Source organism: Microcebus murinus, chromosome 7 (genome assembly GCF_040939455.1).
Source record: "Microcebus murinus isolate Inina chromosome 7, M.murinus_Inina_mat1.0, whole genome shotgun sequence".
Taxonomy (NCBI): Eukaryota; Metazoa; Chordata; class Mammalia; order Primates; family Cheirogaleidae; genus Microcebus; species Microcebus murinus.
The window spans coordinates 43,352,312-43,378,416 of record NC_134110.1 but is presented as its reverse complement, the minus strand read 5'-3'; the positions used below and the strand labels follow the sequence as shown (position 1 = coordinate 43,378,416).

The 26,105-nt window shown below is 48.2% G+C and overlaps 1 protein-coding gene across 12 annotated transcripts in view; it reads left to right on the top strand.

The window, feature by feature from the left end:
* ZHX2 (zinc fingers and homeoboxes 2) overlaps positions 1–26,105 on the top strand; it is a 155,064-nt gene that overhangs the window by 13,206 nt on the left and 115,753 nt on the right. For 3 of the 12 annotated variants that reach the window (XR_012920163.1, XM_076005051.1, XM_076005050.1), the window contains exon 2: positions 12,086–12,191. The exons of the other annotated variants lie outside the window; for them this stretch is intronic. The gene's annotated coding sequence lies outside the window, so the exon portion shown is untranslated. The remainder of the gene's footprint in view (positions 1–12,085; positions 12,192–26,105) is intronic. 12 annotated transcript variants of the gene reach the window in all.

Sequence of the window (26,105 nt, the reverse complement as noted above, 5' to 3'; positions counted from 1 at the left end):
TGGAAGGACAGTCAGGGGACTGTTTTGTAACAGGAAGCAGTCAAGGCAGCTTCTGTCCCAAGCGAGCTTTGTCCCAAGTTCAGGGTCTCTTGGCCAACCTCTGCCAACCTGCCTGCCTCCCTGGCCCGACGTCACTGCCTCGTCCTGACATGTGGCCTCCAAGTGCAACCTGGGTCCACTCCCCCCCTTTGGCTTGACCATATCCTTTGTGTCCTCTCGAGAGTACCATGTTCACCTTCCCATGTGGCACATAGAATAGTGTCACAGCTGTCCTTGCAGGGTCTTCCTGCTACTTCTAATGTTAAACTTTTTTTTGATAAGAGTCTGAACCTGAGACCAAACTCTACTTTGAAAGTGGTAACAAAAAAGGAAACAAGTGTATTGCGTGCAGCCTATATGCCAGCCATTGAGCCAAGCACATTGTATAGTGTACCTTGTTTTATGATATTAAATTCTCCCAACTCCCCTACTTGGTAAAAATTTTTATACCCATTTTACATATGAGGAAATTGAGGCTTCAAGAAATTAACTTGCCTGAGTTACACAGTAAAAGGCAGAGGTTGGATTTAAAACTGGGTCTAAGTGACATCAGAACTTATGTTCTTGCCCCTCCGTGGTGCAAGGATATTATATAAAGGATATTAAGATCTGTGTTAAGTCCTTAGCAAGTAGGATACAGAGACACTGGCCGTGTCTCCCCTCCAGAGTTTAAGATTTTGCTTATGAAGCACCACACAACTGGACCTAGTAATGGGGCATCTTTCCCTTTCCTTCCGAAGGTGCTTCTTAGCACTGCAGCTTGTCATCCTCAAGATACTTGTCCCCTCACAGTTCTGTCACCAATATTTTTCCCTCTGGGGAGATAAGAAAAAAAATACTTATGAGAGAGAGAAGGCTAACTTTATTATTAATAAATCTTAATAATCTTACTGGGCCATCTTGTATAGTAGGGAAAGTGGTCTTGTTGGGATTTCCATCTCATGCTTGTGTGTGTGTGTGTGTGTGTGTGTGTGCATGTGCGTGTTTAAGTAATAGAGAATAACAGGCCATTCTGTGACAACGGTGCATGAAACCTCTAGGACTGGATGAGATATATGAGTAGTCAGGTTAGGCTAAGCTATGCTGCAGTGACAGATAAGCCCCTATGTCCCAATGGCTTAATAGAGCAAGGTTTATTTCTTACTCTCATGAAGCCCACTGAAGGACAGCAGCTCTCCAGGGTAGCTTTCTTCCAAGCTGTAACCTAGGGATCCAAACTGCCAAAATTCTGTAGCATCATTTGAAATAATTGACTTCCAGGCTGCTGGAGCAGAGGAAGAGAAATGAAAAGGGGACATTCCTACTTTTTAAAGGTGTTACTTCTGCTCATACAACCCTGCCTAACCGCAGGGAGCCTGGACAGTGTGGAGGGAGCACATGTCAGTCTGGCGAGTAGGACGTGTTTCTGTCCAGGCTGTGCTGCTTCCGAGCATTGCTCCTCTCAGCGCTGTCCTCTTCTCTGTGCAGTGAGGCAACCAGAAAGAAGTTCCCTTCTGCCTCTAATAGGGTGCCGCTCTTCTAGAATCAGGACATGGATTGGGAACCAGGCTGACGAGTATCAGTGGCAAAGCCCAGACCTAAATGGAGACTTCCTCACACTTAGTCCAGCACCATTTCTGGCTCTAAGGCCAGCACCCACTTGTCCCTCCCAATGGGACGTGGAGGAGCAGTTCTGGGGACCTGAAAGGCCACCGAACATTACAAAAAATGTTTACAGGCTATTTACCTTTCTTACATGTTGAATACCATTGCAGTTGGTTTTACATCGAGCATCCAGTCTGCATAAAGAAAATTAACATTTAATGAGCCTCTAATTACTGCCAAGCACTAATGATGCCGAGCAGAGCATAACAATAGTAATGCTAATGGCTAACATTTACCAAGAGGGTTCCATGTGCCAGGCTGATTCTCAGAACTACTTGGATTAATTTGCACACTCCACCCAACTCGCCCATGAGGTCTTACGCTTACTTTCCTCCCAAGCGAGGCCTGATTATCTCTATGGAGGTGATGAGGAAACTGAGGCCCAGAGGGATGAAGCAACACAGCTAGAAAGGGGCAGAGCCCGGCTTCGCTGGCAGGTCTAGCTGATTCTAAACCCAACGCCCTTTGTGAGGTTGGGAGGGCGGTGGGGGTTAGAGAAAAGGCCAGGGATTAAACAGCAGTGCTTGAAAGCTTTTTGTGTATTCAGCTACGCCTGTACATTCCGGGTGTGTCAGAAGTGTTAGGGATGCTGAACACTTTGTTTATTCATGCGGGAAATATTCGAGCACCTGCTCTGTGTCCCTACTATGTGTCAGGCTGAACACGAGGGCACTACAGTGGTAAGTGCTTTCAGTCTAGACTTATTTATTGCTCTGTCAAAATTGCTAGATTTTTAAAAAATGTCCTTTAAAGGTAACTTCAGAACTTGATCTCAGCATCCTGCTCGAGAATGGTTGCGTGTTTGAATTTTGGCTCCGAAAACATTGCATGTGGCAGATGGGCTCAGCTCTGGAAGTGGGGACCCTCTTCAACCAACCGATCCTGTGATTAACCAGCCAAGCATTTGCTGTTTACCAGCTCTGCACTAGTTCCTGTGGTGAACAGTTAGTGAACCAATATTAAAGCCAGCATTTGAGATCTCCTAGGGGGTTTTATCAGAGAGGAAATCGAGCCTCTCTCTATGTCGTGAATGGCCCGGGGTCCCTCTCCTGCTTTAAAATGTTTCCGTGTTAAAGTTCGCTCCAGAACAACAAACGGTATCAGTGACAACAGCCGTGTCCCTCCCTCCTACACTTGCGCAGAGGAATGTTCAGGATATGATGTTTTCCACTCCTAGCCCTTTTGACAACAAGCCTTTTCTTTTGATCCTTGTCGCCACCAGTAGTGCCCAGGGCAAGAGATGACACAAGCCTCATCTGTCCCCTGAGCTCCAAGGGTTCAGGGAGGTGTCACAGAGAAGGTCAATGACACGCACAAAGTAACGAGCAGTGGAACCTGAGCGAGCACCCTGTGTTTTGCTCGTGCTTCACTATTTGTTATTTTCTTGTTTGATTTTAGTATCAGAATTTCATGCAAAGTTCTATGACAAAGTTAATCATTTAAAATGAGGTGGGGTTGGAAGCAGGGGAAATTCCAGAGAAGTATGTCTATTAAATAATCTTTAGGTGAACTTCAGATTTTTTTTTTTTTTTTAGCTCATGGTTTAAATGTTGGAGTTTCTTCCAGACTAACACTGTGACTTGATTATCTCCATGGAGTAGAAGACTCAGCTGTGGTCCTTGGCCGGCTGGAAACCCAGTGAGGAAGCCTGCCTGCAAGGCTCGGGCTCTCTGACTGAGAAGGTCTCGGGCTGGGCAACCAGACTGTATCCCAAGGCACAGCAAACTCCCCTCTTTCTGAGGTTCTGCAGAATCCTGTCCCTTTGCTGTATAGGAGAAATGGGCAATGGAATTTACTTTTGAGAAAGGAAAATTCTCTTTGGTTCCTCCAAGCTCATCGAGTGCAGCCAGAGTCAGTCTGTTCTGCAGTTCAGATGGCCTTGACCACAGAAGACACCAGTCACCATTATGTCCCTTTGATCCCAGCCCCGGCCCCATCCTGTCCTCTTCCCCTGTCCTGGGTTTGCAGAGTAGCTGTAGCCAGAGTCGTGGTAGCCCTTGGCTTTTCTGCTCTGTTAGGTGCTCCCAAAGGAAGCTGGTGCCATGTGGGCAGCCCTTGGCTTCTGCAAAGACCTCGTGGGAGTATCTGTGTCCCTGACAGCCTAGTGGAGCCCCCAGGCTGTCATGGCCACCCGTCATGTAGAGTAGGTGCTCAGGAAATATTTGTGGAATTCCTGAGCCAGGCAGTGCTGGTGGACCCACACTGACCCTTATGTGGGACACACAAGCAGTTGGAGACTTGGCATATTGGTGATTTGTCCTGGCAACTGATTAAACATCTTTGCACTATGTGCTAAGTCTAAATGCAGGTTAACAGCAAGTGCTTGAGTTAATCATGAGAATAGCTAGTGGTTACTAAAAAGTCTTTTCCCAGGGGAGGGAAGGAAGGGGAGGAGGGGGCAGAAGGCAGGAGCTAAAGAACAAAGAACATTTTCTCCCTCCCAAAACCATGTGGAGAACTTGCCTGCAAGAGTTGTTAAAACAAAACAAAACCTACCAGTGGCGTTATCACATGTGTAGACAGGTACACACACGCGCGCGTGCGCGCGCGCGCGCACACACACACACACACGCAGCCAAAACGCAATGTAGCTGAAAAGTTTAATCTTTTTGAGTGTTTTGTTCGACAGCGCACAGGTATTTGTGTACAACTCCAACAGTATAAAATACTCATCGAAGCTGATGGTCTGTTTTATATGTTTCAAGTTGCAGATAAGCAACTCTGCACATCAAGGCTTTCAGTGAATGGGGAGGCTATATGTTTTTGTAGCATTTGGCAGTTTGTTTAAAATAATCCATGAAAAAATTCCTAATTCTGGGTTTGTAGAAAGAGGCTATTTATTGCTAATTACTTACTTCATTATGAGTATCTGTAATAAAATTCACAGGGCATATTGAGCAAATTACCATTTTTAATAAAATACTTAAGTAAACATATTCTTGCAAATTTCTCATAATGACTCTTTTTGTGAAATGAAGTTTTTATAAGTTGAGACTTGACAAATGTCCTCATGAACAGGATTTTAACATGGGGCTTATATGCAAGGACCCTGGGAGCACAGGGAGCTGTTTTCACTTCGGAAGAGAAGCCACGAGACTAAGGAAGCAGAGACGGCTCACAGTGTCCTCCCCTGCCCCCAGCGCACATCCGAGGGAAGATGGCTGCCAGTGCCAGACAGTCTCTTTCTGTTTGGATGAGCTGACATGGAACTTTTCTACAATTCTGGAATAAGTATGTGGCCTGAGAGAAATTCCGTACACAAGCGGGGGTCAGGAGACCTTTGGTCACCCTGCCCAGCCACCCACAGCTGCTAACTTCGAGTAATTCATTCAGGCCCTCTCTGGCCTCAGTTTCCTGACTTGTAAAGTAGAGATGACCTTACAGTCTCCAAGTCACGCTTCTCTGCAGTCTGCCGGCGGGGTTCACTCCTCCAGTCCCAGGTGGGCAGGGTCTCTGCAGGTAAGACTGCCTGTCAGAGGCTCACTGCCGCCCTGGCTCCAGCAAACAGCCTGTTGACTCAGGCCTTTCTGGAAGCCTTGTATGAAAGGACTTGGCTGTCCACCCACAGTGTGCCCCCAGAACTGACGTGACGTTCCCTTGGAAAGCCCACGTGGTGTTGAGCAAGCAGGCTGCTCTGCGTGGCTCCTGCTAGCCCAGGCCAGGGGATCCCAAGGCAGTGGGTGTGTGACTGATTTATAGAGAAGGGAGAGACAGGGAGAGAGGGGGCTGGGTTGGGGCAGGAGAGGCCTGGCTGGAAAGTCACTGGGGCATGTCCGTGAGGGGCTGAGCTGGCAGGGGCTGCCCTTCCCACCCCTCCTCCTCTGGAATGCTGTGTTTATTTACTGCTCTGTGGATCTCTGTTTCTTTTGAAAAGTCACTTTTTCCAGGGCCGGAGGAGGCTGGCAGGCTGTCTCCTGAGAACCCTGACTTTGCCCCCAGGTTAGAGCTCTTGGGGACCAGCGGGTGGCAGTAGGAGATGCTTTGGGAACAGAAGAGTCAGTGAGCCTGAAGGTGGTGTTGGGGACCTGGTCTGAGCGAAACTCCCTCTCTAACCCCCTTTCCTATTCTGAGCCTGGAAAGGGGGTGGGGACGTAAAAGTGAAAGTAGCCAAGCAAAGGCAACCGGATTTCCCTCTCCCTCCTCCGCCCCCCTAACAAACAACCCCATTGGCAGCAGAGGTGCCAGCATTTTTCTTAGGTTGGTAGGTAGGTGTGAGCCAGACTTGGCAGTTTAACCATTTGGTGTCTCTTTGTCCCAGACCCATGGTGACACTGGCTCACTTCGGGTTCCGTGTCCTCCATCGCTTCTTTCATAGGCTCTTGCTGGAATTCACGTCTTGCTCCTTCAGGTCTCAGCTCCCTGTCACCTCCGAGGAGAAGCCTTCCCTGAAGCAGTCCCTGCTTCTTGTCCCTCTTGATCAGGATTTCTGTCTCTGCTCATTTGGGCCTGGATAATTCTTTGCTGGGGGGGGGGCGGGAAGGGGGGCTGAGAGGGGTCTATCCTATGCATCGTGGGGTGTTTAGCAGCATCTCTAGCCTCTGACAACTAGATGCCAGCAGCACCTTCCCTCCAGTTGTGACAATCAAAAGTGTCTCCAGATTTTGCCAAATGTCCTCCAGGAGGTAAAATTATCCCAACACCCTCATCTGCCATTGAGAACCCCTAGGCTAAATCCCACCTCCTGTTTTACTTTCTTTACAGCCCTCTATGTGCTCTGGAGTGGGCTTGTTCTCTTTCTTGATCCCTGTAGAGCTCTGCCCAGTAGGGCAATATCCTCCCCCGAGAAGCTATTCAACATCCCAGTGCCCAGCCCCACCCCAGTGGTTAAATCAGAAGCTGTGGAGGGTGGGTGCTGCTGGCCAGCCTTGTCGGGGCTCCCTGCTGTCTCCCCTGGAGGTTAAGCCCCCAGTGGAGAAGAAGGGTGGGCTCTGGCCACAGTTGTGTTGTCATCTGTCAGCACACAGAATAGTGCCTGGTGCCTAGCAGACACTCAGTATTGTGTGAGAATCAGTGAATGAACAAATGCTCTAGAATCCCATCGTCACTGGTGTTTTTGTATGGATTCTTTCATTTTTATCATTCAGTCTCTTAACAACATTCATTAAGTGCTTGCCACATGCCAGGTGTGGTGCTGAATGCTGAGGATGCAAAGGTGACTAGAACTTGGCCCCATCTTCCCGGAGTCTCTGGTCTCCTGGGAGGCAACGTGCAGGTGCATGGAGGGCCTGTACCATGAGATCACTGCTGGACCAGAGGTGTGCAGAAAGCAGTGAGAACATAGAATAATCAGTGCCTGAGAAGATACTAGAAAGAAGCCCAATGTCTCAGTGAGAGCTTTCATTACATTTTGTTGCTTGAACATCATCACAACCCTGCACAGTAGGTGTGGCTGCCATTTCCCAGCCGAGGAAACTGAGGTTCTGGAAGGTCACCTAACTCCTAACTCCCTCAGGGTCACCCACCTGCTTGTAGCCCAGCGTGGACTCAAACCCAGGTCTGTCTGTCTTGAAAGCCCATGTTCTTTCCAACATACAATGCTGTGTCCAGACCTGCGACTAGAACGCAGGGCCAGGGGTTTCCTTTGTGCACACAGCAGCCCCTCTGTAGTCTCTTCCTGTGCACAGGATAAACTACCCAGCTGTAGACTCCATGGGTTCCTGTGCCTGGAAGGTTACATCTAAAATCTCTTCGTTTCATGCTTTTCCATTCCATGAAACCAAGACTGATTCTCAGTTTGGGTTCCCCAGAATCAGACCTCAAGGCAAAGAGTCCAGTGCAAACAGCTGACATGAGAAGTCAAGGAACGAGTGCCATGCACACAATCTGGGGGATGAGCATGGTACAAACGCAATTTATGGAACCAAATCATTTGTGCCCCCATAATATTCTGACATGTAAAAAGAAAGAAAGGAAAAGAGCAGGAGGTAAACAAACAAACAAACAAAAAAAGTGAAGGCAGCTCTTGTGGGGGAGCCAGGAGGTGAGACAGGGAGAGAAGGCAGCCAGGACATGGATTGTCAATAAGCAGGTGACAGTGGCGGGCAGCTGGGGCCCAATCCCTGTGGGGAGCTCTGGGCACCGGTGGAGGCCACATGCCTCAGCGGAACTTATACACCACTCCCATTGCTCACTGGCCGGGGGTGCTCCCTGGAGGGATGACATTCCCCCACACTGCAGGCCTATGGGAAGCAAAGTGGGCCCTGGAACTCGGGGTGGGGGGAGCCCCCCAGGCAAGAAAACACAGGTGCTGCAGTTAGAAGGGAGGCTGATGTGCACTGAGGTGGGAGGGGCAGGGGGATATGGCCCAGCCCTGGCAGCATGTGCTGCTGACTCAAAGGACCACCTCTCAGCGCTCATTCTTTTTTAATTGTCAGTCCCATTTATGGAGCACTGTTGTACACAGAGCTCCATGCTAGGTTTGAAGGTTTGAGGTAAAAATTAAGACGTTCTGTCCCAAAGGAGCTGGTGGTTAGGGACAGATTGTCAGAACAGCCCCTGTAAGCATCATCTCTACAGACATCTCCATCAAAATGTCTAAGTCGCATCTCTGCAGGTTGGCGTTCAAGGCTCTTTGTCACTGGGAACCAGCCTCATCTCTTAAAACTACCTTACAACTACTCCTCCCTGGCCCCTGCCTTGAGTTCTCTGCTCCAGGATTCTTGAGCTCCTTGTAGCACCTAAAAAAAAAAAAAAAAAAACACTTCTCTCTTTCACTCTTCCCTCTCTGCACCTTTGCACATTCTAGCCCTTCTTCCTTGTTGCCAGAGTGATACCCCAGTTCTCATGAGTCTGTTTAATATCACCTCCTCCAGGAAGCCATCTATGACTACCACTCCCATCCCTACTCCCAGGAGCCCTTGGCCTTGGTGAAGCTTCCTGTTCTTATTCCTATCAGAGTAGTCATCACAATTGTAATTGCCTTTTTACTTGTCTGCAAGGTTTGGGGAAGTCAAGGATGAATGTATGATTTTCACTGGGCATTGAAGCTAAGGCCTGGATTTGATAACTAGTCCTGAATCTGAAACTCAGCTTACCTACTTCCTAAAATTGTGGGGCTTGAGTTGAACTTTATGTCTCAGTTTTCCTATCTGTAGAAATGGGCACAATAAGACTTCCCTTACCGCATGCATTAGAGAGGGTGCTTTCAATTCACAGGGGTATTGCATTAGAGACAACTCGTGAACACTGCCCAGAACACAGTTCGGACAGGCATCTGCGTTAGGGTCCCAGCAGAAGAGAGGTGGTACACACAGATGCAGTGGTGAGGGCTGAGGTCATGAAGGGACTGATTGCAGAGGAGCCAACAAGGTCTCAGGGAGCACCGGGCTGGCGACAGCTGTAAGTCCTACCCTCCCCCAGACCCAATGCGGCAAGATGAGGGTGGCCGTTGGAACTCCAGAGGCGTAGCTGTAGGAGAGTGACTGTCCCAAATGATGATAAAGAGTAAGGGCTGGCATTTACCATGTGCCTCTTATGGCCAGGCATGGTTCTAAACATGGTAACTCATTTAAGCCACAACTATGGGGTATTATTAATACTATTGGCCCCATTTCACAGATGGGAAACCTGAGGCCCTAAAAGATTAAGTAATTTTCTCAGGGTCTCGTGATGGGAGTGGGGAAATGGGGATAAATACCCAGACCTACTTGTCCTTTGACCTTCCGATCTCGAGCCAGTTCCTCCCACTGGTAGAACTCACTGATAGAGGATAGAGGGCACAGATGCCCCTGAAACAGTCCTCGGGGTGGAGAAGGGTGGGATCTGATGCAGTAGGCACTTGGTGAGTAGGAGCTGCTGCAGCTGCTGCTGCTGTTGTCATTGTTGGATCATCAAAGCCTGGGACAATGCCTGGCTCCTCGTGGGCAGGCGCAGATATTTTCCAATTGAATGAATGAACCACTGACCTATTAACTGCAAATTATAGCAACATTGCTTGGGCCCTAACCAGCATATTTATTGAATAATGTAATTGAAAATATTATCCCTTTAAGCCCCTGGTAATGGAGGAAATGGTTCACTCCTAAGAGTTTTAATAATATTACTTATTTGTTGACTCGGGGAATTCTTTTTGACATTTGTTGAGGATTTCCAGACTGCATGGGAAGGAAGGTGAAAACGCTATAATCAGTGTTATAGATAGAAATGGAAAAATAGAGTTTCCCATTCAAGTTGAAGTGTTAGGCACTTGGAAGTGGCTCTTTTAGTTTAGGTGGGGAACTCAATGCTCCTGCCCAAGACCACCCAGGCGGGGATTCATAGCAACCACATGTAATGCCGTGAACACGAGCGAGATCATGGTGATGACTCACAGGGCTCAGGGTTGACCAAGGGTGTGTGGGGGAGGCCAGGCTGGCCACATGAAAATCTGTGGTAATAACCGATGCTTACTATGTGCCTCCACGTGCTGGGCTTTCTTCTGAGACATATAAGCACCTTCTAGGGCAATACTACCATTAGCCTCATTTTGCAGATGAGGGAACTGAGGTACAGGGAGAGTGAGTGATTTGCTCAAAGTCCTGCAGGTGGTAAGTAGAAGACCCCTAATTTAAGTCCAGAATCTGGCTCTGGACACCATCTCTTAACTTCTGTGTTTATTGTCCCGCAAATAGAGAATGTGGTGCTGAGGCCTTGGCTTTACTTCTTATTTCACAAGTGAGGCTCAGAGAGGTACTGTTACTTGCCCAGGGCCACCCAGTCTTGTTAGTTGGAGAGGTTGAATGAGCCTTAGTGCCTGCTTCTGACTCTGAACCATCCTGTCACTTTGGGCAGGTCACTTACCTTTTTTCAGTTTACTTACTCATCAATAAAACGGGGCCAATAATTATACCTTTAAATTCCTTTGAGTGATTAATGATCATTTCTGTCCTGACTTCTCATAGATGTGAGAACCACATACGATGTGTGTATATGCCTCAGGTAAACTTCAGGGTGCTAAACAACAATAATGCCAATAAGTAATAATCACATAGAGCACCGGTCAAGATAGTTCAAAGCATATCTGTTAACCCATGTAATTTGTAATTTATAATCCGTAATTCTCACCACGCCCCTTCCAGGTTTATAGGTGAGGAATCAGTTATAGAGAAAAGAGTGACTTGTCCGATTACCAGAGCTAGTAAGTGAATGTCCTTACCAATATTTGAACCTGGCTAGTCTGATTGGAGCTCCTAACCACTAGCCCTACTAGTTCCAGATATGGTTGTTCCATTTTGTGTTGCACACACATTTTCTCAAGCAATAGCTATAGCCATTAAGCAAAGAGAAAACATTCCTTATAAAAGCTGAATCTGGAAGGGACTGTTTTTTTTTTTTTTTTTTTTTTGCAACCTCCTAACAGAGATGGTGATAAATGCCATTAGTTCCATCTCACAAGAGGAGAGACAGGAAGTTGCAGGCTTCCTGGGAAGGAACAGAAGGGCCCAGGAGACTCAGCTCAAGAAGTCATGCTGGCAGTTGTACCGTAACAGAAAAGTCAGAGATATCTGCAGTGGCTGCAGGAGGACAAGCCCAAATATACTAGAAAGAGGAGTTGAGGCCGGCGTGGTGGCTCACGCCTGTAATCCTAGCACTCTGGGAAGCCGAGGTGGGAGGATTGCTTGAGCTCAGGAGTTGGAGACCAGCCTGAGCAAGAGCGAGACCGCCTTTCTACTATAAATAGAAAGAAATTAGCCAAACAACTAAAAATAGGAAAAATTAGCCGGGCTTGGTGGCACGTGTCTGTAGTCCCTACTACTCAGGAGGCTGAGACAGAAGGATTGCTTGAGGCCAGGAGTTTGAGGTTGCTGTGAGCTAGGCTGACGCCACGGCACTCTAGCCAAGGCAACAGAGTGAGACTGTGTCTCAAAAAAAAAGAAAGAAAGAGGAGTTGAAAACAAACCTCCCAGAGAAAATAAAAGTCGCTTGTGTGTAATCCCATATGCTGGTTAGCTCTGCCCCCTGTGAGTGCTTTTGGACAACAGGTGCCCCGGAAGCCCAGTGGGCCTGGGTGCCTGACGGCCTGGAGCCATCTCCTTACCTCACACACCAGGCCTGGAGTTTGAGAGCAGGGCCTGGGCAGAAGCAGAAGCCATGTGAATCCTGGCTCCGCCCGTGCCAGCTGCGTGACCTTTGGCCACTCTGTGCCGCCATTTCATCATCTAGAAAGCAGAGTGATCATTGTATCTACATCATCCAATGTTTTTGAAGGTTAAACGAAGTCCTGTACTTAATAGAGTCTCTACCCAAAGAACTAGAAACAGAAAGAATTAGAAAAGGTTGCCTTTGGGGAGTATTTTGAAGTAGGGGTAGGGGACTAGATTTCATTATAAGCTGATAGTTTTTATTATAAACCACTGTAGTGTTTTGACCAAGGGCATGTATTTCTCTGCCAATTTTTTTTTTTTTTTTTTTTTTTTTGCGACAGAGCCTTGCTCTATCACCCGGGCTAGAGTGCAGTGGTGTCATCATAGCGTGCTGCAGCCTCAAACTCCTGGAGTCAAACTGTCCTCCTGCCTCAGCCACTGGAGTAGGTAGGACTACCACACCTGGCTAATATTTTCTATTTTGGGTAGAGATGGGGTCTTGCTCTTGCTCAGGCTGGTCTTGAACTCCTGACCTCAAGCAATACTGCCACCTCAGCCTCCCAGAGTGCTGGGATTACAGACATGAGCCACCACACCTAGTCACTGCTAAAAATTATTTTTAAAGCACTTTAAGAGATCATGTAAATCCAGCACTGTGCATAATGCTTGGCAAATAATAAGAGCTTAATAAATGGCAGCTGCTAATTTCCACATACCCCGACGACTTGCGGTCACCATTTTCTGAATGCTTTGGGAGGGGAGTCGGATTGCCACTTCAGCTGAGTGCAGCCTAAATCTCCAGAATGAGACAGTGGGAAGGGGCACAGGTCGGCTTGGGCAGCTCTCCTCTTGCAGAATGAATCGTTTGCTTCTCTCTAGCCTGCACCACTTCCCCCGCCCCTCCCGACTGGCTGAAGAAAGTACACATTGCCTTACTATGGGCCTAACCTGGTACCTGCACTCAGCTAGAGTTGGTCTTAGCTGCCTTAAATCTCTTGTTTCCCTGGGCTGTTTGTTTCAAAGGCTGTTCTGCCAGGAGTTAGAAAGTGAAGAACTGTGGTCCTTAGAATCCAGCAGGTGAGGTTGAGCCAAATTAACTTCATGAGGAAAACACCACAAATAAGGCATCTCTGGTTTTCCTCAAAGTGTTTGAGAAAACTGTTCATGAGCTCCTTGGGAACATGATGGAGGAATGTTGGATGACACCATTGGATAAAGTTGTAGGTTCAATGATCCCACCAAAGAGTGCCAGTGGATCCTGGTGAAATCATCCAGACTGAAGTTCCTAGTGGTGAGCCTGGGGGCTCTGGACTCACCCCCATTCTGTCTCCATTTTTATTTGTGACATAAATGAAGACCCAAATACTAGCCCTAGAGGCCATCCAGTGTGCATGCTTTGGAAATCGTAGTGCTACTTATGAGCTACACCATGAAGACCCTTTACCTCTAAAACCTCGGTTTCCTCATCTGTAAAATGGGGGAGAGTAACATTGGCTTGTTTTGAGGGTAAATGCAACAATATAGGGAGAATGCTTGGCCCCATCCCTGTGACTTGTAAGCAATCACTATCATTTTACTGTGGTCAGAGATAACATGAGACTGGGAGTGATAGTGAACTTGTTGGATGGTAGATACCTTCTTCTAAAAGATCTCAGCTAACAAGAATGGACCAAATTAGCAACTTGGAGAAGAGTATCAAGCCCCGTGTGAGCAGGAGACATAGCCCTGAGGTGTCACAGATCCAAGGTGGGTGAGGCTCTGTGGATGGCAGGTCCAGGAAGAGCCCGCAGTGGGAGAGGGACCGCCATGCATCTTTAACAGCACCGATAGCAAAGTGGTACCCTGCCAGAAGCAGCCCCCTCTCCCCCGGGTCATCAGCTTCACTGCAGAATTTCACTCCTGTTGGATTGAAGTGTGTCAAGTGGAACATCTACAAATTAGCGTGTCCAAGGAGAGTGGCCAAGATTAAAGACAATCTGGAACCAGGGTATCTAAGGCTTTACTTTTTAAAATTGAGAATGTTTGCTGTTGGAGTTTCAAGGGTCAGTAAGTGGCACAACCCTGTTACCTGACCAAGTTCAGAACCAGTTGAGACAGACACAGAAGTTAAACAGGTGGAGATCAAAATATCCACTTTGTTACTGATAGAACCAGCCTAGAGAGCATGACTTGAGTCCACTCATTCTGTGGTCTTTCTAATGCTCCCTGCCCTGCACACATGCCCTGGAAGAGACCACAGGGGGACTGGGAGCCTGCAAAGCAGACGCTCCCCGAGGACCAGGGCCATTACCACACTCTGACTGGGGGAGACAAAACAGCAGAGACCACAGCTGTGATTCTTGCAGGAGCATGGTTGAGAAATGGACCAGTGGCCGTTACCTGCCTGCCAGGTGCTTTATTCCACTTCCAGGGGAGGATGGGATGATAAGGGGGATGGTAACAGGTCCAGAGTGTTTGGATAAAGAACCTTCATTATGGAAAGCAAACGTGTGAGGAGTAGGAGTCCCCCTCTTGCATTTAGGAAGGCTGCCAAAAATTTAGTGAGGACTTTGTGTACAAAGTGTTCTTCATTCATTCATTCATTCAAGGAATCATCAAATATCTGTTGATCACCTATTATGTGCCAGGTTTTTCTTCTCAGGCTCTTAGGGGAACAAGACAGAAAGAGATTCCTTCTCTCATGGAACTTACATTTTTGGACTGGGGAGAGAGAGACAATAAGCAATAATCAGGATAAGTAAGGAAATCATGTGCTATGCTAGAAAGTAGTAGTTGCTATAGAAAAATATTATAGCCTAAGACTTGAAGGAAGCGAGGGGTGAGCCATGGGCTGTCCGGGGAAAGAGCATTCCAGGCAGAGAGATAGCTGGGGCAGAGGCCCAAGGCAGGGGTGTGCCTGGGGCAAGCAAGGAGACCAAGGTGGGCAGCAGAAGGGGACGTGGCTTCTGGGGACACATGAGCCAGATGGCAAAGAGCCTCATGGCCCATGGTGAGGATCTCGTGCACCTCAGTGAGTGATGGGTTATTTGGTTCACACCTTGTAGCAACTCTGTGATAATGTTGTCCTTATCATCCCTTTTTATGCACAAATGAACTGAGATTCACAGCCAAAAGCTCCCTTTATTTTATAACTGAGAAAACTCATACTCAGAGAGGGAAAGCAACCTGCCCAAGGCCACAGAGTGGGAAAAGTGGCACTGGGCTAGGACTTGGGTCCCCTGCTTCTCAGTCCAGAACTCTTTCTTCCACATCTCTGCTCCAGAGATAAACTTCCTTTTTTTTTTTTTTTTTTTTTTGCGACAGAGTCTCACTTTGTTGTCCAGGCTAGAGTGAGTGCCGTGGCGTCAGCCTAGCTCACAGCAACCTCAAACTCCTGGGCTTGAGTGATCCTCCTGCCTCAGCCTCCCGAGTAGCTGGGACTACAGGCATGTGCCACCATGCCCGGCTAATTTTTTTTATATATATATCAGTTGGCCAATTAATTTCTTTCTATTTATAGTAGAGACGGGGTCTCGCTCTTGCTCAGGCTGGTTTTGAACTCCTGACCTCGAGCAATCCGCCCGCCTCGGCCTCCCAAGAGCTAGGATTACAGGCGTGAGCCACAGCGCCCGGCCGATAAACTTCCTTTGAAGGAGATAATTCTGAGCCTCTCTTGAAGACTCAGCTATACATCATGGCGCTCTTACCACCAAGCTTTGCCGCCATGTCTTCTATGTTGATTGCAGAATTTCCTTCCTAGTAAGGGCTTTGATGTGGACAATCTGAAAGCGACTAACATGTTAAATGTGTAGTTAGTAAATCCTGGGTGAGGGGAGGAAAGCCACTGACTGGTAATATGGCTGTTCACAGCAGCCACAGTAAATTCTGACACCAACTGATTGCTTCCTGGGTGCCTGGCCCCATCATAAGCTGTTGACATGAGATAATTTATTTATTCTTTGCCACCACCCTGAGAAATACTGTTATTACCTTCATTTTCTAGATGAGGACACTGAAGCACAGAAGGGTTCGATGACATGCCCAAGGTCACACCATAAGTCAATAGCTGAGCTGGATTCAAAGCCCAGACAGGCCAGGTTTAGGGTCTACATTCTTCACCCTTTTGCTCACACAGCTTGGCCAGACCCAGGGAAGGTTGCACCAGCTGCTGGATTTGGGTCACCAGGAGCTCGTATCCATTTCCTATGGGTGTCTGGAGAGTGGATCAGAACCGCCTTTCGTGTTCTTACCTGAAAGATGCACCTCTCTAGCAGCTTCCCATCAGACACAGGGACTTTCAGCACTCGACTGGCAAGAAGCCTTTCAGACATCCCCCTGTGAAAGAAGTCTCCAAGTAGATTCCATCGCTCATCCCCTCTCTGACTTAGGGCATGACTGTTTCCACTTAGAGTTATGTGAGTAGAGAAGGAAGCCATCCTCATGGATTGAAAACAGGACTTAGTACTGGTTGAGTATCCCTTATCCAAAATGCTCAGGACCAGAAGTGTTTTGTATTTCAGATCTGGGGGGATTTTGGAATATTCGCACAATACATGCCAGTTGAGCATTCCTAATCCAAAAGTTCAATGAACATTTCCTTTGAGTGCCATGTTGGTGCTCTGAAAGTTTTAGATTTGGGAGCACTTGGGATTTTTGGATTAGGGATGTTCAACCTGTATGTGCTGATCTGCTAGTGATGACGGGGATTAGTATTTATGTAGTGTTCATTATTCCCAATGGGCTGTCACACGCAGTCATTCTATCCTTCAGTGCTCCAGGGATTGTGGGAGACAGGCATTCTTGCCACCATTTTATAGATGAGGAAGCTGAGATGAATTTTGGAAGACTAAATTATTTCCTAAATGATTTCCACACTCATGATAAGGTGGGTGGGGAGAGAAGACTTGAACCCAAATCCAGATCTAAAGTTCTGGTTACTACTCTGTGCTGCTTGAACAGCCACACTCAGAATATGGCCCTTACGACTCCCAGAGGTAACAAGTCATGGAAGCCCTGTGTGCAGTCTTTCTTCCTGAAAACAAGTATAAAGAGCCATGGGAAATTCCTGGAGATGTCTACTTAGACTTAATGATATTAAAGAAGCCGGTCCCTGGGATTGGCTCTCCACTGAAAATACTGCTTTTTTCCCTGGAAACTGGCTGGCTGCCTCTGTTTCTCTAAGTCAGATTGTGGCGGGATTGACACCCATTGGCCACATTTAGGAGTTTGTGTTCCTGCTACTATTGTGAAAAAGCACATATTGGTGCCCACCATCTATATGACTGTGACTATTTTTTTTCCTCTCTTCCATTTCATGCAACTTTTGCTCACAGCCTACTTGGTGTAATTGACACATTGGCTCGGGCCGCCAAGACTGCCAACTTGAAGCCTTGGATCAGTTAAGTCAGTTATGACAGATGTGATTATTTACAAGAAAATAGAAGTCACTATAATTAGACCTTCTAAGGAATACATTTGGGAGGAGAAGGAGAAAGCACAAGTTGAATCTGGCGTGATGCATTTGGATTTCAGCCCTGAGCAGATTCTTCTCTATTCCATGAAAGGAGGTGTTGGGATGTCTGACACCCTCCGTAGACACTGCCATTTATCAATTCTCATGACACAGCTATTGATAAATGGAAAGGCCAGGTGGTAGAGCCAGCACGAGATTGGGCACCAGGAGAAGTGGTCTCAGTTGTCAGCTCAGCCACTTCTCCTTAGCATCATTTATTTTTTTCAGTCATAAAATGGGCATAAAAAAGAATCCCTACCGCATCATACGTCTGGGCAAACTAGAAGTGAGAAAATAAGACAAGTGTCTAGCATTGTGCCTTACTTAGACTCCGAGCGTTAGATGTCCCTGCCTTTCCTAAGCATCCTGCTTAATCTCCTTGAGTCTCATTTTTTCCACCAGAAAATATGGATGATAACCATATTATTACAGTGGATGGCAGGGTTGGAGGAAATGAGGTATATGAAAGGGCCTTCGTAACTATTTGTTGCTGTTTCATGCCTCATTCTCCCTATTGTTATTGCTTTAAGTATCTGTAATTGTTACCATTTACTGTATGCACCATGGGCCAGGCACTACAACAGGCACGATTAGCTTCTTTCTCCATTAGGTATAATAGGCATAGTGCCTAGGCTCCATGGTACTTTTAGGGGCCCAGAAAATGTTCATTTTTATTTCTTTTAAAATCAGGAGGAAAAAAACGAAAATAGTAATGAATATAGAGTCAAAAATGAAAATAATAAACAAATACAGACACATCTCGTTTTATTGCACTTTGCTTTACCACACTTCACAGGTACTCTTTTGTAGCAAGAAAACTAGAATCAGAAGATATGATTGAATTGCTGCAATCTCATGATCAAATGTGAGCAGATAAGGAGTTGCTTCTTATGGATGAGCAAAGAAAGTGATTTCTTGAGATATAATCTTCACTCTTGGTGAAGATGCTATGAACATTGTTGAAATGACAACAAAGAATTTAGAATATTTCTTAAACTTAGTTGATAAAGCAGTAGTGGCAGGGCTTGAGAGGATTGACTCCAATTTTGAAAGAAGTTCTACTATGGGTAAAATGCTATCAAACAGCATCACATACTACAGAGAAATCTTTCATGAAATAAAGAATCAATCAATGCAACAAATTTCATTGTTGTCTTATTTTAAGAAATTTCCAGGCCAAAGTGGGAGGATTGCTTGAGCTCAGGAGTTCGAGACCAGTCCGAGCAAGAGTGAGACCGTCTCTAAATTAAAAAAAAAAAAATTGCCACAGCCACCCAACCTTCAGCAGCCACCACCACGATCAGTCAGCAGCCAACAACCTTGAGGCAAGACCTTCCAGCAGCAAAAAGATTATGATTTGCTGAAGGCACAGGTGATAGTTAACATTTTTTAGTAAGAAAGTATTTTTAAATTAAGGTACGCACATTGTTTTTTTTTTTTTTTTTTTTTTTTTTGAGACAGAGTCTCACTTTGTTGTCCAGGCTAGAGTGAGTGCCGTGGCGTCAGCCTAGCTCTCAGCAACCTCAAACTCCTGGGCTCAAGCGATCCTCCTGCCTCAGCCTCCCGAGTAGCTGGGACTACAGGCATGCGCCACCATGCCCGGCTAATTTTTTATATATATATATCAGTTGGCCAATTAATTTCTTTCTATTTATAGTAGAGACGGGGTCTCGCTCTTGCTCAGGCTGGTTTTGAACTCCTGACCTTGAGCAATCCGCCCGCCTCGGCCTCCCAAGAGCTAGGATTACAGGCGTGAGCCACAGCACCCGGCCCGCACATTGTTTTTTTAGACATAGTGCTATTGCACTCTTAATAAACTATAGTATACTGTAAATAGAACCTTCATATGCACTGGGAAACAAAAAATTCATGTGACTTGCTTTATTACAATATTAACATTATTTGTTAATTATTTGTGGTGGTCTGGAACCAAACTTGCAATATCTCTGAGATATGCTTATAATAATAAATCCAGCTTGGATTATGTTCATCTTCATATGATGCCATTGTAAAGCCTCATTTTTATTTATTTGTGGTTTTTTTAATGGAGGAAGGGACCTACAAAGACAAAAATGCAGCCTGGGTTGTAGGAGCTTTATAAATATTAGCCTGGTCATTCTCAGGAAGGTTTTTCTAGTTCTCATTTTACAGATGGGGAAACTGAAGTTTGGGAAGGTTAGACTTATGTAAAGCCTAGTAAGAGGCTGTATTAGTCAGACTGGGCTAACAGCTATAACAGCCTCAGAATTTAAGTGGCTTAACACAGTAGGAGTTTATTTCTTGTCTACACAATTCAGGGTGCGTGTCTGGCAGGCAGTCTTCCACACCTTGATTCAGGGACCCAGGCTCCTTCCCTCTGTGCTTTGTCTCCCTCTAGTCCTGGGAGCTCTCTCTTCAGTTGGTGGTTGGGGAAAGTAAGAAGAACAATATGTGGGAGATTTTTCTGGGCCATGCCTGGAATTGGCTCATGTCAGTTCCGCTCATCTCCCAGAATGCAGTCACAGGCCCACACCTAACTGCAAAGAAAGCTGGGAAATGTAGTCCAGCTGCGTGTCTGGGAGAAAGGAGAGAACACAGATCCTGGCAAGTACTTTTGGTCCCGGATGCAGTGACAGTGTTAGATTCCAGCCCAGGTCTTTGGTACACCAAGTCCGTGCACTTTCCACTCTACTTAGCTGATTGTCACTCTTAGCTTCCACACGTGCCCTTCCTAGGCCCTTTTCTTCTCCCCACCTGCCCACCCACTTACTGTTCACAGCGCCAGACCTTTGCCCGCTCAGTTCCAGCTGCCGTGCAAGGTTTCAGAGAGTCAGGAGGAAAGAGGTTTGAACCTCTTGGCTGCACCACGAGCCCTGGGCAAGGCAGCAGCAGTGAGGGGACGGGGCCAGATGATCCTGTAGCACTAAAATGCCACAATCCACAGATTATTGGCCATTTGCCAGAAGTGAAGTGTGCTGCCTCAGGATGCCATGGTCCTAAAGGACAAAGCTGCGGGAGCCAGCCGGAGGCCAGAAGCCCCGTGGACACTTTCCTGTAACCGCTGGGCAGGCCCAGTGACGCTGGTGATGACGACGGCAGTGCTGGTGTTGCTGGACACTCAGCTCCTCTAGGATCAGGCCAGAGCTGTCTGTTATGAGACCCTTTAGTGGAATTGGAATATCTCCCTCCTCCAGGAAGCCTTCCCAGATCACCTCACCCCCAGTGGAACTCTTCAAAGTGAACACCCAACTCTTCAATGCTCAGAGGGCTTGTCACCATACCACCTAAGGGTCCTGCATCGCTTTCATAGACTCTCTTATCATCATCCTCTTTTTATTTGCTGTTGGCCTCAGAGGCAAGGCATGTGGGACCAGGACTGGGTTTGTTGTAAGGAGAGAATTGGCACCTAGGCACCATCCTTCTTTTTACTTGGAGATGGCAAAAGCACACTAAGGAGGAGAGAAAAAGCTTTTGCCTGTAGTCATCTGACATGTCCGCTGTCACACTCGTCTCTGTGAGGTGAACACGGTCACGTTTGGTATCTGTGTCTGTGTTAGAAACGACACAGCCTCAGTCGGACCTGGTCACATCCCCTCGCTGCCGCTGCCAGCTGAGCGATGCTGGGTGCAATCCCTCCTCCCTCTCCGCCGGGCTCCTCATCCGTCGGATCCGGCTCTGACGGCGGCTGGCGCGCAGGGTGGCGTGAGGGCTAACCCAGGGCACCTGGAGACAGCACTTGGCACGCAGCTTTCCTCCCGTCCCCTGTTCCTCTCTCACACAGGCGCAAATCCTTGGTTTAAAAAATGCATCCTGCAAGGAGACTTGGCATCCAGGGCGCGCCCTGTGAGGAATTTGTTTTTGTTTTAATGCCGAGGACGTTTGCATGAAAACAGGATCTTCGTTGCTTAGGAATTGATCAACTCCTGCTGCTGCTTTTCCCCACTGGAGTGCCAGTCCCGCGTTTGTCACAGGCAGACAAGTAGCTGCAGAATGACTGGGACCTGCACAGACAGGGAGTCGTGGCTGCTCAGGGAAGGTCTCAGAGGCCACGGAGTCAGGGGAGAGAATCGGGAATCCATCTCAGGCAGTAAAGAAGAGAGCTCGCAGGTAGACGGTGCCCGTGGCCAAAGCAGCACGGCAGGAGTGAAGGTTTCTGTGGGTCGAGTGTGTGCTAGACGCTCAGGGAGAAGAGAAGGAGGAGGTGAGACAAGCTCCTCCACCTGCGAGGAGCTTGAGGCCATCTGGACAGACAGGGCCAGTGCACAGCGTGACAAGCAGTGACTAGACACAAAGTAACAAAGAAGACCAGGGCGTGAATGAGAAGATCCAGTGCCTACAGCGGACGGGTCGGGAGTGAGGAGCTCGGCCGACTGGGATCTGCTGCTTACCTGCTGGGGAACCTTGGGCAGGACGCTTGACCTCTCTGTGCCTCTATTTCCTCACCTACAAAATGACACTCATCCCGAGGGGACCTTTCGAGGATTAGGTGGGACGCTCCCTGCTAAATGGCTGGCACAGAGTAAGCACTGCATCAGTCCAGGCTGCTACTCTTAGTATTCCTGCTGCTACATCTCTGAGGAAGACATGCCCGGATGGCCACAGGAGGCTTTTCAGAGGAAGGACTGGAACTTGGTTTGAAAAGAGCGAAGAAAGATGACCAGAAACCTGGGAACAAGACTGTTTGTTAGTACTTGAGTGGCCAGACCAGGACGCACCTGTGTCCACTGTGGTGCGTTCTTAAGGATGTTTTCTGGACACTGTCCAAGAAACTGAACTAAAATTGCCTACATGAAATTGGAGGAGGGTCTCCAGGTGTCCTGTTCCATGGGGACACTTGTTTGTGGCCCCAGCCTGGCCCCATGGGCATTGGCATAGAAAGGACAGAGGTGAGAAGAGCCCGGAGTGAGTACCCCACTGGATTAGGCCCTTCCTCTGCCTCTGGACTTGGCTTCCAGGAGGCAGCGAGGTGTTTACGTCCAGACACCCACGAGAGGCTGGACACCTTCCCCTCGCGTGTGCTTAATGTATGCTAATCAAGGCTGAGAGCCTGCAGAAAATATCTACTTGGCCAAAGCCCTGCACCCTCACCTTGGCTTGCCCGCCCACCCTGCCAGCTTCTCCTCCCATCTGCCTAGTGAACGGTGTCCATAAATCCGGCTTCCAGAGCCCTCAGGGGTTGGCGAGGCTGCCATGGACCTCAGTCACATCACGATGGAAACAATTGAAAACCACTTGGCAAAAAGAAGGGGTGATCTAATGTTTTACAGCAAGAATACATTTTTTTCCTCGCCATTCTTATTCAAAGCCCGGAGGGAAAGCCGGCTGTTCTCCAAGCTCCGTCAGGCCTGTCCCCAGGGTCCCTGACTCTCCTCCCTGTCCCAGGCCCACCCTAGAGAGGTAGTCCAGGCAGTGTGACTGGCGTCAGCCCCCTGGCGGGCCTGAGAGGAGCAAAGCTGGCCCTACCCTCCTGATTTGCCGGCCGCCTTGGGCCTCTCAGGGCGAGGATGTGGCCACATGGGCCCGGGGAGAGGCCCATATATAGAGCCTGGGGAATGTGGGCCTCTGGCAGGCGGCCTGGAAAAAATGGCCGTGTTCTGAGGGCGAACGCCGCCAAATTATAAATAGCACCTGCCTCCCTCCCCTTCCAACTTGCTGTGTCTGTCACTGGAGGGTTGACAGTTAAAATTCAAGAGGACCGAACACACAGACAAGGCGGCAGGGGAACGAGGAGGGGGTTGGGAGGGAGAGGCCGGTGCCGGATTGTGCAGTAAGTTCAGCTGCTGCCTTGGGATTGATAAGGAGAATTGTCACCAGACGAGGAGGCTGAGAGGGATGCATTTGGGGTGGCAGAATGACTACTGATTTAGTGCATTTTTACAAGCTGAATAAGCATTGAAGGAAAACTAAAGGAAGCTTCAACTCCACAAGATGGTTTTAGAGCCTTTAAAAATAATAAGAATAAAACCCAGCTGCCTTAGAATAGAAAAGGTTTCTCTCTGAAAGATCAGCCACTCTGGCTTCCGAATCAAAGCCCTCAGCCAGGTGCCCACAAGGGCCTGTCCCTTGAGCCTTTTGCCAGAGGGTTTCTTGGTGTGTTTTTTTTTTTTTTCTCCCTGACATGGAGGAAGCAGGGACACTTTCTTCTTCTCTGAAAACCTCTGCACATTTTTTTTCGCCATGTGGAAGGCAATGAATGGAGAAGTCATTAGAAAATAAATGAAGGCGTAGGCAGCCCTGGCTATAAGGCCACGCAGCCATTCATACCTGGGTAACAGTGATGGTAGGGAAATGTTCCAGAAAATTCTAAATTCTGGGGGAGGGGGCAGGCTGATCCTACAGAGACCAGAAGTCCCTGTTTGTGGCCTTGGCTCTGCTGGGTACTCCTGGGGACCAGGAGGGACCAGGGACCAGGCCAGGTTTCCTGACCTGCTGCCCAGCCTTGCATGGCTGGGAGCTAGAGTTCTGCTGGGCGCTGGGACAGGATGGAGGTGGCCGGGACTGTGTCGAGGGCTGGGCCACCTGGGCTGGGCCACCTTTCCCGGGTGTCTGTGCCTCCTCCGTGAGCACGCAGAGCTGCAGGAGATGCTTGTGTCCTTTGTTTTGGCAGTTGGGGCTTTTGCTTCTGTAGCAATAATTTGAAAGTAGGTTAATTTATTTTCTCCCCTCCTTCTCTGATAATTCTCATTTCTTATGTCCTTTGGAGCAACATTTGAAACCAAGCATTTCAAAAATAAATAAAAAATAAGGAGGAGCAGGCAAATCTTTGTGTCTTTTGGACACTTCTCAAAAGAAGATCCCTGGACCCCACAGAGTGCAGGCAGCGGGTGGATGTGGGGTGTGAGTGGGTGGACATTGGAACTCAGCATAGTGCTAGGTTTCTAGTGACCATGTATAGGCGTGACTTTAAAACCGTGTTCTTTAAGGAGCCTTGTTGGGGGAGGACGACTCAGAGGCCAAACCAGAAAGGGGCCTTCCAGACCCTCACTCCTATGTCAAACGAAACAGCTCTACTCATACTGGTTATAGGTGTCAGATTGCACTGTTTAAAAATGGATTTCATGCCTTAAGAAGTTCAGACACCAGTACTGTAACTCACCCCGTCATTTTAGAGCTAAGCGAACGAAAGCTCAGAGAAGGAAGGGTATTTTCCTAAGGTCAAGAGCTCTGCTTGGGTTGCTGCTGCCATGGTGGCTCTTGTTCTGGGAGGGGAAATCCCAGAGGCGGGGAACCCGAGGGACCTCAGAGAGCACCTTATCAACTCCCTTCCTTTACAAAGTGAGGCCCAAGGAGGCGACAGGATTTGTTCAAGGACCAGTCAGTGGCAGAGCAGGGATGTAAAGCCGTCTCAGGTGCTCCTGCAAAAGAGGCACGAACGGTGGGATTAGCCCCAGTCATCACAGCTTCCCGGAGGAAGCAGTATTGAGCTAAGCTGAAAAGAAAACTGGTGACAAGAAGGTGAGGGGGCAGGGAGAGCCTCCCGAGCAGGGGAACTGCTGGCGGGTTTGGTCTAGTGCGCACCTACCCACGCCTGGGAAACAGAGGCCTGGAGAAGATGACAGCTCTCGGGGGTAGACTGTTCCCATCTGTCTCTGCATCGACTTCACCGAGGGCATGTGGAAGACCGGCGACATCACCACCTGCCAGGTAAGGCCTAGGAGTGGTCCTCTGGCAGGCACGGAGCCTGGCATGCGGCAAGCAGAGTCTGTTCCCGAGAGAGGCGTTTCTGCTGGAGCCGGGCAGGTGGCGGCTCGGGGTGGCGGGCTGCGCGGCTTGCTGCAGCGGGACTGGAATACATAATGTGCCTCATCCGACTGGAGCTGTGAGAAAGTCCAGACAGCCTGCTCTAGACAGGAAAGGACATTGCAGGGACAGGTGGTTCATTTTCTATGAAATTCCCTGCGGATTCCTTAAGGAGAACATTCGTGACCGCCTCAGGGTGTGCACTTCCCATGCACGCGGGGCGTGCCCCGGTTTGGGTCCCAGATCTTGTGTCTGGTCTCCGAATGTAGAATTTATTCCTTTAATAAGACTGAAGGAAGACTTCGGTAAAGATCTCTGGAAATGTGGATCTTGATCACCATCTCTCAGATATATTTTAAAAATAAATATGTGTTCTTTACAACGTAACATCCTAATAGAAGGATTCCTGTTCTTATGCTGGGCTCTCTCAGGCATGTGGAATACTAGCATCTGCTCAGGCCTGCAGAACCGTCTCGTCTAATCGTGGGTGAAACATATTCTTCTCCAGCTCCATGAGCCCTGCAGAGCCAGGGCTAATCCCGGGCAGTCGAGGAGAGTGTGTTCGATGCTTCTCCAATCCTGAAGTCAAGCAGAGACCCCCCTGTGGGGAGGGAAGGGAGAGACTCCTACATGAAAGGTCTTACTTTGCATTTAGGATTTAGAGTCTCTGTCCTAACATGAGAACCTGGGTCTTGTTGGAGTGTGAAGATGCCAGCTTCCCACTTCAACTGCCTCCATGACAGCGTTTCTCAAAGTGTGTTCTGAGAAGCCGAGTCCTGCAGGATGCTCGGTGACAAAGGGGTTCCATTGTCATCTCAGTTTGGGAAATGGTGTACACTGGGGCTTCATCTCGCATGTTTGATCTCTGCTCAGACAGGGACACCCCAGAGAGGGCTTCCCAGCCCAACACTATTGCCACTATCGACACCTTCTAGTCCCACATCCTGCTCAGTTCTTCAGAGTGCTTTCACATCCTGCTTTCATAGTTATCTGTTTACTTTTGCATTGTCTGTCCTCCCCATTGTTGGGGGTGGTATCCCTGGTGCCTAGGACACTGTCTGGTTCAATAAAGCACCGTGTCAAATGAACACATGAACCAGTTCATACATTCAAACCCTCAGGAATTTTGTTTAACTTCCTTGCATAATTTT